General features: G+C 44.3%; 1 protein-coding gene and 1 long non-coding RNA gene across 6 annotated transcripts in view; one reads left to right on the forward strand and one right to left on the reverse strand.

The window, feature by feature from the left end:
* Positions 1–19,497, reverse strand: part of EVL (Enah/Vasp-like) — a 145,834-nt gene that overhangs the window by 66,243 nt on the left and 60,094 nt on the right. The window lies entirely within an intron of this gene.
* On the forward strand, positions 1,053–6,298 carry LOC145529410 (uncharacterized). Its single transcript, XR_014071194.1, has 2 exons — positions 1,053–3,462; positions 4,284–6,298. It is a non-coding gene; the product is annotated as an uncharacterized LOC145529410 (long non-coding RNA).

Below are 19,497 nucleotides of genomic sequence, written 5' to 3' on the forward strand. Positions count from 1 at the left end.
CATTGTTATGATACACTCAGTCTGGATTATGGTGTCTTCCTTTAAAGGTATTGAGTTTGTCCCGGCTGTTAGGTATATTATTGGCAGGTCCTTTTAGTGCTATCAAGGTTGGATTAATTCTTTCTCAAGTTCTAGTTCCATTTTGAATTTAGTCCTAGGGTATGTCCCTTTCTCGAGGGCACAGTCCTTATTCCTAAAGCATAGCTGTTCTGAGGTCTCACCTGAATACCCAGGTGCTCAGTGAGGTCTCTTCATTTGGGTTGACAGGCATCTCTAGCATCCCCCAGCACTGCATGATCTTCGGCATCGTTCAGCTCTCAGCCCTACAGAAGGCCATCTGCGCTAGGCCTCATGGACACTCCACTCATTCACAGCCAGCCCTCGGCCAACAACCCCAAAGTGAATCCCTACACAAAACTCAACCTGGCTTCCTCTTCCCTATTTCCTTGCCCTGCAACATCCAGCTATTTCAGAAGCTTGGAACTCCAATATCTGAGTGCTGAGCTCACTAAGATCAACTTTTAGCTTGGGTTCCACCATTCTGTGCCAGGACCAGAAGGAAACTCCAGGTACAAAGCTAGACCAATGGCGGGGCTTATCACGGGGGCTTCTCGACTCAGAGTACTGTGCTGCCTGTTCAGTGCCTGAAAATTGTTAAGAATTTAATATTTCGTATGAGTTTCAACATCCTTCATATATTCAGGAATTTTGTATGTTTTGTTCAGTTTCATAGTTGTTTCTGTCAAGATGACAAGTTTATAGCAATTACTCTGTCATAGCCAGAAGCAGCTGAGAAGGCAATGGCACCCCACTCCAGTAATCTTGCCTGGAAAATCCCATGGACAGAGGAGCCTGGCAGGCTGCAGTCCATGGGGTTGTGACGAGTCGGACACGACTGAGCCACTTCACTTTCACTTTTCACTTTTATGCATTGGAGAAGGAAATGGCAACCCACTCCAGTGTTCTTGCCTGGAGAATCCCAGGGATGGGGGAGCCTGGTGGGCTGCCGTCTATGGGTTCGCACGGAGTCGGACACGACTGAAGCGACTTAGCAGCAGCAGCAGCCAGAAGCAGAAGTTCATTATGATTATTAAGGTATCAAAGGGCATTATATTTTATTTCTTGAGCATTTCTCCTAAAGATACCAGTTTGAGTTTAAATATCATCACTGTGGGAATGTGCCTTTTACTTTCATCCTTCACTTTTTCTGTTCTCCAAACATGTTTCTACTCTCTTTTCTTGGCTTCAATAAATAGGTAACAGGTAAGAGTGAATTTGTTGTGAAAAGAAGGGAAGCAAAAAGCAAAGGAGAAAAGGAAAGATATACCCACTTGAATGCAGAATTCCAAAGAAGAGCAAGGAGAGATAAGAAAGCCTTCCTCAGCGATCAACCCAAAGAAATAGAGGAAAACAATAGAATGGGAAAGATTAGAGATCTCTTCAAGAAAATTAGAGATACCAAGGGAACATTTCATGAAAAGATGGGCTCGATAAAGGACAGAAATGGTAGGGACCTAACAGAAGCAGAAGATATTAAGAAGAGGTGGCAAAAATACACAGAAGAACTGTACAAAAAAGCTCTTCAAGACCCAGGTAATCACGATGGTGTGATCACTCACCCAGAGCCAGACATCCTGGAATGTGAAGTCAAGTGGGCCTTAGGAAGCATCACTACGAACAAAGCTAGTGGAGGTGATGGAATTCCAGTTGAGCTATTTCAAATCCTGAAAGATGACGCTGTGCGAGTGCTGCACTCAATATGCCAGCAAATCTGAAAACTCAGCAGTGGCCACAGGACTGAAAAAGGTCAGTTTTCATTCCAATCCCAAAGAAAGGCAATGCCAAAGAATGCTCAAACTACCGCACAATTGCACTCATCTCACACGCTAGCAAAGTAATGCTTAAAATTCTCCAAGCCAGGCTTCAACAGTACATGAACCGTGAACTTCCAGATGTTCAAGCTGGTTTTAGAAAAGGCAGAGGAACCAGAGATCAAATTGCCAACATCTGCTGGATCATCGAAAAATCAAGAGAATTCCAGAAAAACATCTATTTCTGCTTTACTGACTATGCCAAAGCCTTTGACTGTGTGGATCACAATAAACTGTGGAAAATTCTGAAAGAGATGGGAATACCAGACCACCTGACCTGCCTCTTGAGAAACCTGTACGCAGGTCAGGAAGCAACAGTGAGAACGGGACATGGACCAACAGACTATTCCAAATAGGAAAGGAGTACGTCAAGGCTGTATATTGTCACCCTGCTTATTTAACTTATATGTACAGTACATCATGACAAACGCTCGGCTGGAGGAAGCACAAGCTTGAATCAAGATTGCAGGGAGAAATATCAATAAGCTCAGATATGCAGATGACACCACCCTTATGGCAGAAAGCGAAGAAGAACTAAAGAGCCTCTTGATGAAAGTGAAAGAGGAGAGTGAAAAAGTTGGATTAAAGCTCAACATTCAGAAAACTAAGATCATGGCATCCGGTCCCATCACTTCATGGGAAATAGATGGGGAAACAGTGGAAACAGTGGCTGACTTTATTTTTCTGGGCTCCAAAATCACTGCAGATGGTGATTGCAGCCATGAAATTAAAAGATGCTTACTCTTTGGAAGGAAAGTTATGACCAACTTAGACAGCATATTAAAAAGCAGAGACACTACTTTGCCAACAAAGGTCCATCTAGTCAAGGCCATGGTTTTTCCAGTGGTCATGTATGGATGTGAAAGCTGAGCGCAGAAGAACTGATGCTTTTGAACTGTGGTGTTGGAGAAGACTCTTGAGAGTCGCTTGGACTGCAAGGAGACCCAACCAGTCCATCCTAAAGGAGATCAGTCCTGGGTGTTCATTGGAGGAACTGATGTTGAAGCTGAAACTTCAATACTTGGGCCACCTCATGCGAAGAGCTGCTTCACTGAAAAGACCCTGATGTTAGGAAAGATTGAGGGCAGGAGGAGAAGGGGACAACAGAGGATGAGATGGTTAGATGGCATCACCGACTTGATGGACATGGGTTTGGGTGGACTCCAGGAGTTGGTGATGGACAGGGAGGCCTGGCGTGCTGTGGTTCATGGGGTCGCAAAGAGTCGGACACGACAGCGTCTGAACTGAAGAGTGAATTTTGGGGGGCATTTTTAAAAAACCCTCTACCATCTGGCTTTAATACAGCACTTGAGTAGAATTATGAGATGGAGCAAGAAATGTGGAAAGATCTACGGCCAGAGCCTCATGAGATATGGACTTTAGCCCATGCTTCCTTATTGGCATGCTATATGTACTTGGGCATTCACGTCGTGCACTTTTGAGCTAGCTGCCTCATGTTCAGTGAAAGAACTGGTTATATTAATAACTATGGGTTGCAGGTGCAGCACCAATTTCTAAGTCAACTGTGTCAGGGAAATAGAAAATGTTGGACAAATAGGATAGGGGCTGTTGACACTTGAAGAGCAATTTAGTGAGACAGTTAAAAAATGTCCTGTTTAAGGTAGCACCTTATAATTGTTACTACAAATTGAGGTTAGCACCTAGTAACGCTGTTCTGAATATACTAGGTACAGGGTAGATGCTGACTGCATGAATAAATATATGAATAAAGAAGTGAAGCTGAGGGGCACCAAATGTCACATAGGATATTAAATGCTAAGGCATTTTTGGCTCTGGATCATGCTCAATAAATGACAACTATACTGACTTGAATTGAAAGAGGTATTTTCCACGTGGCTAGATCCCAAAAGGAAGCAGAATGGTTGAAAACAAATTACGTGAGCTATACTAAAAGATAGCTTACTTAGGAAATGTAGTTAAGATCTAGTTGCTGTGTGGCTTAAGTCATCTGTTGATTTTAGTTTCCTTTTCTCTAAACAGACTAATCTCTCTTCTACTCAGTCTTGGTGGGATATTTGAGTATAAAAGAGTCTTTGTTTAAGAAATACAGGAAAAAAAATCATGGTTATATAATACTGGGTTTTCATGAGAATTTGTGTTAAAAAGAAGGCAGTGTTCTGAGTAGAAGGTCCTTGTGTCCTAGGAGTAGAGAAAAAGAGGACAGAGAAATGACTACTCCGAGTTAGTGACCATCATTGGTGCCCTTCTCCTTCATTTCTTTATTCATGTATTTATTCATGAAATCAACATCTACCCTGCACCGACTATACCCTGAACAGCGTTACTAGGTGCTGAGCTCAATTCGTAATAACACGTTATAGGGTGCTTCCTTAAACAGGACATTTCATAACTGTCTCACTAAATCACTCTTCAAGTGTCGAGAGCAATTAGCAAGGTTCATGACCAACTGCGGTCAGCCTTTGTCCTCTAAGACCCAATTACACACTGCCTCTTCAGTGAGGGGCTTACTACCCCCCTCTAAGACCCAATTACACACTGCCTCTTCAGTGAGGGACTTACTGCCCCCCTCTAAGACCCAATTACACACTGCCTCTTCAGTGAGGGACTTACTGCCCCCCACGCCCCAGAGAAAGTCGTTCCTGCTGCTGTGTTTCTTCAGCACTTAACAACATTATCAATTTAGTTGTCAGAGATGATTTCCTTTAGGTAGGAGCTGCCATGTTTTATTCATCTTTTATAACCACCTGTGCCCAGCACAATTCTTGGTACATAGTGGGTGTTCAGAACTGTTCTGCTGCAGAGACTGGGATTAAAAGACAAGAATTATTGGTGGTACAGAGAGGATATAGATACGGTCCTGCTTTTCAAACTTAAGCATTTAGAAAAGGAAGAGCTGGGCTTTGTCTATATTACTATGGTGATCTGCCCAAGGAACTTCCATCTCAACTAAAGTGAAAGTGTTAGTCACTCAGTTATGCTCTTTGTGACCCCACGGACTGTCCCTCTGTACATGGAAATCTCCAGGCAAGAATACTGGAGTGGGCTGCCACTCCCTTCGCCAGAGGGTCTTCCTGACCTAGGGATCAAACTTGGGTCTCTGCATTGCAGCAGATTCTTTACTATCTGAGCCACCAGGGGAGCTTATCGCAACTAAGCTCCTGGCCAAACTCATCTGCAGCACAAATCCACAGGACTAGCGGGGCAACTGAACATTCCGAGAAAACAATGAACTCGCAGGGAAAACTGTAGTATCTCTAAGAAGTGTAAGCGCTATAAAACAAAGATTTAAAAGAAAGGCTTCACTGAAATGACGAAAACTGTGATGTATAATAAGAAATATATATTTCCTCTTTGTCCTGTCTTTGGCTCCGTGCTCTCCAAATTCTTGGAATTTCCCAAGTATAAGAGCAATGGAAGCATTCCTTGTTATAATACTTGGTCTTTTAGTCTTCACTTCCTGAAATAGCTTTGTGTGATAAAACTGAAACGTTGTCTTTTGTTATTGATAACAAGCACCTTTCAACCACCCCTGAGTTTATGTTGATGAAGTGACTTTTGGAAAGCCCCTAAGGGAACCACCTTAGGTTGTAATTTACAATCCACAGCCTTTGCTTCCAAGAAGGTTGAGTTCAGTTATCATTGGCTACCGATGAACTCAATCATGCCTATTTAATGGAGCCTCCATAAAATCCCCGAAGGGCAGGGTCTGGAGAGCATCCAGGCTGGTGAAGACAATGCATCCAGAGCTGGGAGGGCAGGACAACCTCAACAGGAGGACAGAAGCCCCTGTGCTCAGGACCCTCCTGGACTCTGCCTTTTATATCTTTACATCTGACTTCATCTGTATCCTTTTACCTCCTTTGTAATAAACTGGTTTCCTGAGTTCTACAAGCTTTCAGCAAATTAACTGAACCCCACAAAGGGGGTATGGGAGCCTTCCATTAATAGCCAGTTGGTGGGAAGCCCAGGTAATAACCTGGATTTGTGATTGATATCTGAAGCAGAGGTGGGGGTGGGGTGGGTGGTGACAGCCTTGTGGGACAGAATCCTTAACCTGCGGGATCTGACGCTATCTCCATATAATTGTAGGACACCCAGTTGGTGTTGCCGAAATGCTTCACGTGTGAAAACCTCACACATCTGGTGTCAGAAGTAAAGCAATGGTGGTCTACAAATAACAAATGTTGGACAGGGTGTGGGATAAAGGGAACCCTCCTATACCTGATGGAAATCCAAATTGGTGCAGCCACCATGGAGGTTCCTTAGAAAATCAGAGTTACCATATGACATGTGATCCAGCAATCCCACTCCTGGGCATGTATCCGGAGAAAACTCGAATTTGAAGAAATATATGCATCTCAATGTTCATAGCAGCACTATTTACAATGGGCAAGACATGGAAGCAATCTAAGTGTCCATCAACAGACGAACAGATAAAGAAGATGTGGCCCATATATACAACGGAATATTACTCAGTCATAAAAAAGAATGAATTAATGCCATTTGCAGGAACATGGATGGGCCTAGAGATTGTCATACTATGTGAAGTAAGTCAGACAGAGAAAGACAAACACTGTGTGAGCTCATTTACATGTGGAATCCAAAACAAGACACAAATGAACTTATTTAGGAAACAGAAACAGACTAACAGACATTGAAAATAAACTTAGGGTTACCAAAAGGGAAAGAGAGGGGAGGGATAAATTAGGAATTTGGGATTAACAGATACATACTAGTATGCATAAAAGAGATAAACAATAAGGTCGTATATAGCACAGGGAATATATTCTGTATCTTGTAATAAATTATAATGGAAAAGAATCTGAAACACACACACACACAAACATATATATACATATATGTATATAGAACTGAATCACTTTGCTTTACACCAGAAACTAACATGACATTGTAAATAAACTATACTTAATAAAAATAAATAAAAATTTAAAAAGTGAGGCAGTGTTGTAGTAGAGTAGTGTAAGAGTAAATGAAACACACAGAAGCTTTTCTTGTAGACAACCTATACCATGGGAAACACTTTGAAAATTTAACAAGCATAATAAAATCATTGGAGATATACAGGAAGACGGGTCATACAAGTTGGACATGACTTAGCGACTAAACCACCACCACAATTATAAGGTGGGAATAAGCAATGAGAAAGAAGAACCAAGCAATTGTTTAGTGTAAAAATATAACTGTTGAAATAAAGAACTCAATGGGCAGCCTCAGCAGAAGAACTGACAAGAGATGAAAAACACAAAATCAGGTCACACAACTGATCTAGGCTTCCCTGGCGGCTTAGATGGTAAAGAATCTGCCTGCACTGTGGGAGACCTGGGCTGGGAAGGTCCCCTGGAGAAGGGAATGGCAGCCCACTCCAGTATTCTTGCCTGGAGAATCCCATGGACGGAGGAGCCTGGCGGGCTACAGTGCAGGGGTCCACAAAGAGTCAGACATGACTAAGCAACTAACACAACACAACAAAAGACACATCAGGAAGGGAAAACAAGGAAAGGAGAAAAATACCAATTCCTGTGAAAAGGGCATCCAAGAAGGAAAGAAAAACAAAAAGATGAAACAATGACGGAATTTTTCAGAATCCAAGAAAGACCTAATAGCTTAAACTGAAAAGGCTCACAGGGTGACAAATAGAATTGATAAATAAAAAACGTTAGTGTGCATGTGCACGCACCCAGATTATAACAATATAATGGATACAAACATCAGACAAAGAGAAAAATTCTAAAAAGTTTTCCAAGTGTAAAATCAGATCACCAATAAAAGAATGAAAGTCAGACCAGACTTCTACATCCTAGCTGCAATAAGACAATAGGATGTTATCTTCAGAATTCTAGAGGGAAAACCTTCGATACCTGCATTTCATACCAAACTAATGCTAAGTCACTTTAGTCGTGTCCGACTCTGTGCGACCCTATAGACGGCAGCCCACCAGGCTCCCCCGTCCCTGGGATTCTCCAGGCAAGAGTACTGGAGTGGGTTGCCATTTCCTTCTCCAATGCATGAAAGTGAAAAGTGAAAGTGAAATCGCTCAGCCGTGTCCGACTCTTAGCAACCCCATGGACTGCAGCCTACCCGGCTCCTCCATCCATGGGATTTTCCAGGCAAGGGTACTGGAGTGGGATGCCATTGCCTTCTCCGTAACAAACTAGACTATTATTTAAATATGAGGAGGAAATGCATTTTCAGGTATATAAGATCTTAGTTTACTAGGTACAGATCTTACTTTGAAGAACTTTTACTGGATATATTCAAGCATAAAAGAACATTTATGAAGGAAGAAATAACTAGTTACAAAAAGTGGGAGCATATAATTTAACACTGTTCAGCCATAAAAAGGAGGTAGGTAAGCCTTGAAATCATCATGCTAAGTGAAGGAAGCCAGATATGAAAGGCCACCCACTCTAAGATTCCATTAACACGCGAAATGTAGAATTCAGAGAGAGAAACTCAGAGACAGGACACAGATCACCACTGTCAGGGAGGTGGTACTTTGTGTCTAGATCTCAATCTGTAACGGTGACTGAGTGACAACAGTGCCACTGAAAGGAAAGTTTAACGTTACTCACAGTTCTCCCTGAACCAAAAGCTCTGGTACTGCAGAGGCTCCAGTGCTGGTCCGCAGGCAGGAAGGAGCGGGCGGAAGGCCAGGGGCTGCAGCCTTTCTCGGAATTTCCGTGGGGAAAGCAGAGCAGGGTAAACAGACTAGGATTGGCTGGTTTGAATAATTCCAGCAGGCTGTGGGGCCCAGAGAAGATTTAGGGCAGGAAGAAACACTGGCTTGGTGTGTGAGTCAGACAGAGGAGGTTGAGAGTATGGACTCCAGACTGGCTGCTGTGTATACAAAAAGTGGACTAACCAACAAATTTACTGTCTACAGCAATTAGCCAGCCCTGAGAAGGGCAGTCTCTCCTCAACCAGCAAGAGCCCCCAAAGACAGCAAAACATAAAAAAAAAAAAAAATTAAAAATATAATTAATATGGGGGGAAGGTAGGGAGGTATGGGAAGAGACAACTCAATGAGTATGGAGTTTCTTTTTGAAGTGATATAAAAAGGTTTTGAAACTACAGAGTAATGATGGTTACAGAGTGTTGTAAAAAACATCACTGAATTGCAAACTGCAAAATGATTAAAATGGTTAGAAAAATGGGGGGGGGCCAAAAATCTGATAAAGTTTCTTACAGCCGGAGGTTTAACTATGTTTGAGTAAGCAATGATAATCAGAAACCATTTTTTAAGGAAGTGCCTTTATAACTCTGAACAGAAATCTCCTTGTGTGTGGGGGCGGGTTACTCTACAAGGAAGAGAGAGGTCAGAGAACACTAAAGACTGAGGGAAGCCACAGACACTGACCAGACTTAAAACAAAGATAATGAAAAAGAAGAGTTAGCATGGGTCACAGTAAGCGGCGAGTAGCAACCAGGAGAATAAAAAGAGAATCTATAGTTTTCAATTCAATTTAAGGAAATTCAGTATGTACATTAGAATGGGGGTGGGGGTGGGAGGGGGGAAAAAAAACAAAGGAAAAACAGTGTTAAAAATAGAAAATACAGACTAAGAAGAAATAAGTGTATTATTCTAGTCCCCCAGTTTTTCTGCTTATGTACCCTCTAGAAATATTTAGAAAAATTATATACCCTGTTGCATACTTTTAAGGCGACATCTATAATTTTTTATGGGAAGCGTGGTGACCCAGGGACGAAAGCGCACTTAAAACCAAGGAGGGCCCGGGAACGCAGAGACAGGAAAAGCAGACCCTTCTCACCCCTCCGGCCCCCGTGCTGTAACTGTTAGTGGAACAGTATAACCTGCCTCCCCTCCCCTTAGGGAGAAGGTCTCTGCCCTGCTCTCCTCCACCCAGTATACATGCCTCATTCAGTCAGCAAATGACCCGCAAGACCCCATTCCACTCCTTCCACCCTGGCTGTAAAAGTGGACTTAGGACCCCTGTTCAACGTCGGCTCTCCCTTGAGCTGGCCCGCTGTGCTGACAGCGTCTCCCGCTCTAATTAACTTTATTTCCCTCTCAATCTGTCTCATGTCTGGAATTCTTTTCCAACCCATACTTGGACCACGACAGGAAGTTCAGCATGATTGCGAAGGATTTAATACTTAGAAACATCATACATGGTATGTGTCCATTAAATATGCTAATATTTATAAATGCAATTTAAGATGTGAGCTTAAGTTCTTTCCGTTTATGAAAGAGGTCTGCCCTAAAACTTCACTGGCAGAGCCTGTCTGCTCTATCAAACTGTCTGGCCGCATCAGCTTCACTTTCTACTCAGAAAAAACTTGACTAATTTTCCAACTCTAGCATGCTTATCCACACCACAGCGAGAGAATTCTTATTTTTAGAACAGACAACTAGACAGGTAGGGGTGTGGCACTCTGCACAAAACTGGCAGCCTGGATGAAACAAGAGCTGCCCCCTTCGCTGTTTCCTACAGATGCTGTCTTTACTTGGCTGGCGGGAGGCTCCTTCAGGGCCAATGCATTCTCAAATTACTCCTCAGTTTGGTCCACCGAAAAGTTACTGTATCCTGCGGCAACGGCTCTTCATAAGATCTGGGAAGGGCAAGCGAGATGCCTGCCTCTCTCCATGCAGTGAGAAAAGCGGAACCGCAAGGGGTCACGTGAGGAAGGGGAGCCAGCACACCCCAGGCGCACGGAACCGGGAGCTCTGGAAACGGACCCCCTTCACGCTGCTTTTGCCAGTGCAGCCCTGGGAAGGCCCGACAGCCCCCCAGGAGTGGCCGTGCCCCAGTCTGAAAACGGCTGCGCCAACAGTCATGACCTACGGTAAAGGGGTTGAAATCACCGGTCAACAGACAGGGAATATAACACGTTGGGATGGATTTAAAAAAAAAAAAAAGAACCAGAGTTATCCAGTCAACACAACCCAGTTAAAACAAAAGGATACTTTGAGACTGAAAATAAATGGAAAGTTATAAGGCAAATATAAATAAAAACAACACTTGGTAGCAATTTTAATATCAAACAATTTAAGGAGAAAAAACATGATGAGGGATCCAGGGGAACATTAAATACGAAAAAATAATCATGAGCACATACGTATGTAACGTAGTTTCAACTATGTAATGAAAAAATGATGGGGAGAAATAATTAAATAAACCATCCCAGGGCAATTTTAGAAATATATGATTTACTAGATTTTTCTTAAAATGGAGAGATACAAACTAAAAAAAGTGGGAGGCATTAGTTCTCCACTCAGATACTCCTTGCTTTAAAGTTCTATTTGTTTCAAGTTAGAAAACTCAAAACCATAGAAAGATATGGAAGGTAAATTAAGGCCCCGCCCCTCTCCTCTCCTCTGGTCTGCTCTCCCCAGAATGTCTGTATGGAGTCAGTTCAGTTCAGTTCAGTCGCTCAGTCGTGTCCGACTCTTTGCGACCCCATGAACTGCAGCACGCCAGCCCTCCCTGTCCATCACCAACTCCTGGAGTTTACCCAAACTCATGTCCATTGAGTTGGTGACACCATCCAACCCTCTCATCCTCTGTCATCCCCTTCTCCTCCTGCCCTCAATCTTTCCCAGCATCAGGGTCTTTTCAAATGAGTCAGTTCTTCGCATGAGGTGGCCAAAGTATTGGAGTTTCAGCTTCAACATCAGTCCTTCCAATGAACACCCAGGACTCATCTCCTTTAGGATGGACTGGTTGGATCTCCTTGCAGTCCAAGGGACTCTCAAGAGTCCTTTGCAACACCACAGTCCAAAAGCATCAATTCTTCTGTGCTCAGCTTTCTTTATAGTCCAACTCTCACAGCTATACGTGACTACTGGAAAAACCATAGCCTTGACTAGATGGACCTTTGTTGGATGTCTCTGCTTTTTAATATGCTGTCTAGGTTGGTCATAACTTTCCTTCCAAGGAGTAAGCATCTTTTAATTTCATGGCTGCACTCACCATCTGCAGTGATTTTGGAGCCCCCCAAAATAAAGTCAGCCACTGTTTGCCCATCTATCTGCCATGAAGTGATGGGACCGGATGCCATGATCTTAGTTTTCTGAATGTTGAGTTTTAAACCAACTTTTTCACTCTCCTCTTTCACTTTCATCAAGAGGCTCTTTAGTTCTTTTTCACTTTCTGCCATAAGGGTGGTGTCATCTGCATATCTGAGCTTACTGATATTTCTCCCGGCAATCTTGATTTCAGCTTGTGCTTCATCCAGCCCAGCGTTTCTCATGATGTACTCTGCATATAAGTTAAATAAGCAGGGTGACAATATACAGCCTTGACGTACTCCTTTTCCTATTTGGAATCAGTCTGTTGGTCCATGTCCAGTTCTAACTGTTGCTTCCTGACCTGCATACAGGTTTCTCAATAGGCAGGTCAGGTGGTCTGGTATGCCCATCTCTTTCAGAATATTCCAGTTTATTGTGATCCACACAGTCAAAGGCTTTGGCATAGTCAGTAAAGCAGAAATAGATGTTTTTCTGGAATTCTCTTGATTTTTCGATGATCCAGCAGATGTTGGCAATTTGATCTCTGGTTCCTCTGCCTTTTCTAAAACCAGCTTGAACATCTGGAAGTTCATGGTTCATGTACTGTTGAAGCCTGGCTTGGAGAATTTTAAGCATTACTTTGCTAGTGTGTGAGATGAGTGCAATTGTGCGGTAGTTTGAGCATTCTTTGGCATTGCCTTTCTTTGGGATTGGAATGAAAACTGACCTTTTCCAGTCCCGTGGTCACTGCTGAGTTTTCCAAATTTGCTGACATACTGAGTGCAGCACTTTCACAGCATCATCTTGTAGGATTTGAAATAGCTCAACTGGAATTCCATCACCTCACAAATCTCACTTATCACAGTGATGCCTCCACTGCACCTCTGTCCCCTTGCAGGGAGGGACTAGAGGAAGCGCTGCTTCTTGGACGGACTTGTGTAATTCACCATCTCCAAGAGTGACGCACGGACAACATGCAGGCACCCTGAAAACCTCGGGCTCGGCCAGAGGAGCTCGTCACAAAGAACCACACATTACATGATTCCATTTACTGAAACGCCCAGAATAGGCAGATCCACAGAGACAGAAGTAGCTTGGTGGCTGCTGGGGGCAGGGACTGGGGGGAAGTGGGAAAGGACGGCTAAGCGGTAGAGTTCCCCTTTGGTGACAAAAATGGTCCAAAATTCATTGCAGTATCAGCGGCAAAACAGAATGTATTAAAGTGTACTGAACAGTATACTTTAACTGGATGAATTTAATGGTATGTAAATTATGTCTGAATAAAGCTATGATTTATTGGATGGTGAAGAAAGATGAGCGCCGCAGAATTGATTGATGCTTTTTAGCTGTGGTGTTGGAGAAGACTCTTCACTGTCTTGGACTTCAAGGAGATCCAACCAGTCCATCCTAAAGGAGATCAGTCCTGGGTGTTCATTGGAAGGACTGATGTTGAAGCGGAAACTCCAATACTTTGGCCACCTCATGCGAAGGGTTGACTCATTGGAAAAGACCCTAATGCTGGGAAGGATTGGGGGCAGGAGGAGAAGGGGACGACAGAGGATGAGATGGTTGGATGGCATCACTGACTCGATGGACATGCGTTTGGGTGGACTCCGGGAGTTGGTGATGGACAGGGAGGCATGGCGTGCTGCAATTCATGGGGTCGCAAAGAGTCGGACACGACTGAGCGACTGAACTGAACTGAAAGCTATGATTTAAAAAAATACCCCGAATACAGCATGCAATGTTTCCAAATGGGTTAGTTATGAATTGGTGGGACTTGCAGGCTGTTGAGGAAAATCACCTCACCATTCTGGCACACATCAGAAATAATCCCAGTAGAAAGGACCTCACGGAGGGTGACAACTCTTAAGTTATGTCAGCCTTCTAGAGAATGAAGTGAAAACAAAATGAAACGGGATTTCTGACTAAAGAGGCCTTCCCAGAATCCAGCTGTTGCAGTGTATGTGCTCTTTGACTTCGAGGCAATGCCCATGAACTTGAACTATGCTCAGGCTTTAAGGGAAGTCCAGGAACTTGACCCAAGAACAATTAACTTCTCAAGCTGTAAGTTGAGTATTTTAACGTTTCCAAGCCTTCTGCCTCCCTTCAGTGACATCCAACGGCTTTAACAAGCATTTGAAGATAAAAGGACACATTAGCTAGTTTCGGTTAACTACAAATCGTAACTATAAATCCAAAGGAGCAGGATAGTGAGAAACCATTTTTCATCATTCCAACTACTGGTGTTCTTGTTTGTTCCTCTGAACCTTTGTTTTGCCTTGGTTTTGACTTTCACTTCATTTGGAATGAGTTTAATGCCTGTCTGGATATGAGTAACCACCACCGAAACCAGATTGAGTTCCCGTACCCCCAAAACTCCCTCCACTACCCCTTCATGCTCACACCTCCCTCAACACCTTCTCCCACTGATCTGTTCTCCATTGCCACAGTTTCCTTTCACAGAACGTTATACTAGTGCAATCTCTAGGACTAAGATTACTGGGTTATATGCTCAACTTTCTAAGAAGCTGCCAATAGCACTGTCTTCCAGAGAAGCTGTCCCATTTCTATTCCTACCAGGAAAGCCAGAGAGCTGTACTCGAACCTGCAGTTGGTGCTGTCAGGATTTTCTTTTATTTCAGCCGTTTTAGTAAATGTGTTGTCATACCTCACTGTAATTTTAACTTGTGTTTCTCTAATGACTGATGATGCTGTTTATCTTTTCATGTGTTTGTTTGCCATCTGTATATACTCTTTGGTGAAATGTCTATTCAATCTTTTGCCCACTTTTTAAAAACTGGGCTGTTTTAGAACTGTTAATTCTAAAGACAGGTCCTCTGGGGTACGCAATGATTTTTCCCAAGTCTGTCTTTTGCCTTTACATTGCCCCCACAGTGTCTTTTCTCAGAGTAACAGTTTTTAATTTTGATGAAACCAAAATTATTTTAATTTGACTAAGTCCAATTTGTCTCTTTTTTTCTTTTATGGATGGTTGCTTTTGGTTAAATCCTTCGCCTAACCCTAGGTCATGAAGGTTGTCTCCAGTTTTCTCCCAGAATTTTTATAGTTTTGTATTTTACATTTGGATTTAGCATCCATTTTGAGGTAACTTTTGTACAATGTGTAGGGGTTAGGTCAAAGTTCATTTTTTTGGCATATTTACATCTAACTGTTCAACCAGAACATCCGCTGAAAAGACAATGGTTTCTTCATTGAACTGCTTTCGCACCTTTGCCAAACATCAATTGTCCAACATCTCCCTAAGTCATCTTGAAAAATTACGAGGTAATAAGCTTACTGGTATCGTACACACATCTCATTATCAGAACTCAGAACTTGAATCAGGAACACTGAATGGGTATTTGACTCAGTTATTTGGTGATACAGGCCCTGGAGTATGTAACCAGGCCCTGTCAGGGGTGGAGCCCAGAAGGAATGTTGAGATCAGGTTTTGATATCACAATATGAGAGGTCCTGGCCCCTTGGAAACATTCTGAGAGGGTGACTAAGACAGTGAGGCAAACAGAAATCAGAAAACATAAGGACTGGCTGAGAGACGAAAGGAAACGAGAGCACTAGCTCTGGGCCTATGAAATGGAGCTCACTGGAGACACGGAATGCTTCTTGTATGGGATGCCGAGGGAGGTGATCAGGGCCAGTGGCTGCAAGCAGGGAATGTGCTCGATGCTGGAGTCCAGAGATGGACAAGCTGTGCTTCCTGCTTTAGAGCGGGAAAACTGTTTGGGTTTGACACAGGCCATCCAGTCAGCTTTAAGTGTAACGGCCATCTGTTTTATAGGAGACTGGATGGGATGATTTGTTTGAGTTTGATTCTGTGCGATTGCCAAAGCTGGCCCAATGGACTCTTGTTTGAACAGATGACTTGTTTCTGTCTTTGGGTTTAATGGCTTCATGAAGAGGTTCAGGTCACGTGAAACAGATCTGTCTATGGTCTCAAAACAGTGGTTGCAAAATTGAATTTGGAAACCAAGCCTCCTGATGCTTAGTCCACGACTCCTTTTGACTGTCAAAATTTTTAATCAACTTTGTGTTTGCTGAAGACTAACTGGAAAAGACCCTGATGCTGGGAAAGATTAGAGGGCAGGAGGAGAAGAGGATGACAGAGGATGAGCTGGCTGGATAGCAAAGAGTCAGACACGACCGAGTGACTGAACAACAACAACAAATAACCCAATGCCTGCTTTTGTACAGTGTCTCCTGGGTTCTTCTGACCCTTTGGGTTTTCAATCTTGCAGGTTCACTGTCTCAGAATCCTTTAAAGAGAAAGGAATCCTACATCTGAAATATCAACACTTTTGTTTTCAGTGACAAGATGGAGGGAAAATATCACTTCACATCAGACAGGTCTCTTCTCAAGATTTTAGTTCTGCTCTGAGCTGCTTCTGGGTGACCTACTGCTCTAATTAGGCTGGAAGTCAACTTGGCTTTCATGGGATTCAGGATAATGGCTGGAGGAAAAAACTGTCAAGACTGCTTATGATCAGGGCTCACAATGGCCTCAGAGCATTCCAGGAATTCATCGATTCATTCCACAATGCATTCTGCCGGTTAACCATAAACACAGACACACAGGGAGAACAAACATCATGGAGTGATTTAGTCTTAATTAATACACTGGGGACAGAACAAAGCAGACAAGTAGTTAACACTTGAGTTTATGGCCAGTCCCTTCCCCCAGCTCCCCAAGCAGGGGCGCAGCACAAGAGGAAGTCGCTGGACCGAGGCTGACTGTCCCACCTCCTCCTTTCTCACGTGTCTCAGCCACAGGAGGGGAGAGAAGGAACCCCGGCCCTTTCTGGCTGACAGAGTTCTGGTGAGCATCAAAGCAGATGATGGATGGGGAAAAGTGAAAAAGCACTGTCCTCAAGGCAGAGATTCATTCACTTAACAAGCATGTATGGGGCATCTGTGACATGACACGCACTGCGTGAAACATCAGAGATGTGAAGTGAAATGACACAGCCCTGCACTCGAGACAGTCAGACGCAACACACTGCTCGCCGCAAGGGCACTGCTGGGGAGGCATGGGGTGACCTGAGAGCACAGCAGAGGCCTGTTTCCAGGCGGGGCAGCTAGGAACGGTGACTGTGTAGGTTTGGCACGAACAGGGCATTAAGGCAGCAGAAGACTGTTCTAGATTTTAGAAAATACCTCACTCCATTTCATATGATGCTCAAGATAATTTGCAGAGTGGGTCTTGGTTTTATGATTACCCTTACTCTATTAAAAATCAGTGAGGCTTCCCTGGTGACTCAGCAGTAAAGAATCTGCCTCCCAATGCAGGAGACATGGGTTCAATCCCTGGGTTGGGAAGAGCCCGTAGAGAAGGAAATGCTAACACACTCCAGTATTCTTGCCTGGAAAATGCTATGGACAGAGGAGCCTCGTTGTCAGAGAGTTGGACAGGACTTAGCAACTGAACAACAACATTATAAAGCAGAGGCTCCCAACCAGAGAGGTTACTGGTACATAGAAGGTAAGACTGACAATGCTGTAAACATCCTGCAATACACAGGGCAGCCCCCACAACAAAGGATCACCTGGGCCCAAACGTCAACTGTGCCAATGTGGAGCAGGCCTGCTGTGAAGGAGACAGGCCCGCAGAGAAGAAGCAACTCATTTAAAAAGCCACAGCAAGTTAGTGGAAGGGCTGGAAGCTGAATGCAGGTCTCCTGGGACCTGGCACCTCAGACAGGTGTCCCAGGTCATATAGCCCACACCGCTCTACACCTTGGCAGCAGAGGAAACGAGCCTGAAGGCCGGGGGCCGGGGCAGGAGCTCGACGGATGCTGGAGTCCTAGAGTCAGAGCAGCACAGGGAGAGAGGGGAGGAGAGAGCCGAGGGGAAAGAGAAAAGCAGAGGAGGAGGTAGGCAGCGGAGGTCTATTTCTGACTCCTAGCTAGAACAGCCGTTAACATTTCTACAGTGATCTGCGTTCAAAGAGGCTGGTTTCACACTCTCAGTCACCCCAACAGTCATCAGTGCGGTCGGTCGGTCGGTGGGAGAGGCCAAGATAAAAACATATTTTCTGAAGCTCAGAAGGATGAAATGCTTTACCCAGCTTGCAGAGCAGGGCAGGCCTCGGTCAGCACCCTTTCGGGAAGCTGACAAGCACCTTGCACCAGCCCTGCACCAGCCACTGCAGCCCACGAAGGGGGTGCAGGGGGGTAGGGGCAGGTCCCTCTGAAAGGGCTGCGCTGCGAGGGCAAGCACACAGGCCTCCAGTGGTGGAGGCAGAGGCCCTGTTTGGAGGCCGGCCACCTAACTGCAGGGAGCGCCCCCCCCCCCCCGCCTCTCTGCACATCGCTGCCTGTCCTGCCTGTCCTCGCAGCGAGAGGACTGCAAGCTCACCTTGAGGAGCCCTCCCTGCTCAGCAAACCAAGTCCAGTCTATTTTTAAATTCTCTATTCCACAGAAGCCAATGATGCTGCTTCTAAGTGTGGCCAATGAAAACTGTTACTAGGGAGCTATAGTTGAGCTCAGCTCAGCTATAGCTGAGCTCCTTAGCCTCTGCTGACAGGAGATAGAATTACTTCGTTAATGAGCTAATTTTTCAAAAAAAAAAAAAAAACTGTCTTCTTAAAAAATATCTTTGTCCAAAAAGCCTGGCTGCTGTTTCAGGCAGTTCTGCTGCTGATGGCTTAGCTCCCACTAACACTTCTCCTGTGACTGATGGCCTGAGCGGGAGGGAGTCAAGGATGCACCGGGCAGGTGTGGTGGGGTGGGGGACACCAAGCTACACCTGCCGGGCTCCGGGCCTCAGGGAAACGAGTTACCTTCCAGGACAGTCATTTCACCTTTAAAATGAGGGGGCGGGATGGCAGGCCCCCTGAGCAGTCAGCACTGACTCTCAAACGATTTTGAGTCTGGTCTGAGCCAGCTTCTTCTCAACTTCTTCGTTTCCACTCTGGTTGTGAAAATTAAATAAAACAATGAGTGGGAAAAACTCCTGAAAGGCAGGACATGTCACCGTCACAGAAGCTTGTCAGAGGGGCATGGAGCTCTAGAAATATACAGAAAGCCATTTATCCGGGTGCCAGTTTATTTGTTCACAGGGGTCTCCAGCAGTAGCTCTCAACTAAGGAATGCAGCTCATTCAGTGATGGGAAAAATTTGAGAGAAAATTCCACCGTAAGTAATTACTATGAAGTATCAATGTTTGCAAGAATTATCCTTTTCCCCCATCTCCAAGCCAAATCAAAGTCACACCATGACATCATTTTTGCTACTTTACATTACAGTGTGATCTTTTCAGCAGAGCAGTGGAATCACATTCCATACAACCCTGGGTGGGCACTTCCTACTTTGGGGGACTCTTCAACTTCCATGAATTGCACTTCAATTTCATCAGTCTAGATCTAGCTAATAACAGAGCTCATGATTTAAAAATTAAAAAACAAAACCAAAAAAACCCCCTATCATCCTGGCCTGCAATCTGTGAACTAATGTATCTGTTTCTGACACATGCTGCTAAAATCTCTGCATTCTAACAACAGGTCCATTCAGCCACGGAGCTCTGCCTCCTCTGGGTGCACACCCACCCAACACTTCAGCAGAGTGTCTTCGAAGTCGCTGCCTTGAAGTCATCTATTCGACAGTGACTAGATCCAGCTGCTCCAGCTGCCAGGC

The sequence above is a fragment of the Giraffa tippelskirchi genome, chromosome 12 (genome assembly GCF_054371585.1).
Source record: "Giraffa tippelskirchi isolate mGirTip1 chromosome 12, T2T-mGirTip1v1.2.pri, whole genome shotgun sequence".
Classification (NCBI taxonomy): domain Eukaryota; kingdom Metazoa; phylum Chordata; class Mammalia; order Artiodactyla; family Giraffidae; genus Giraffa; species Giraffa tippelskirchi.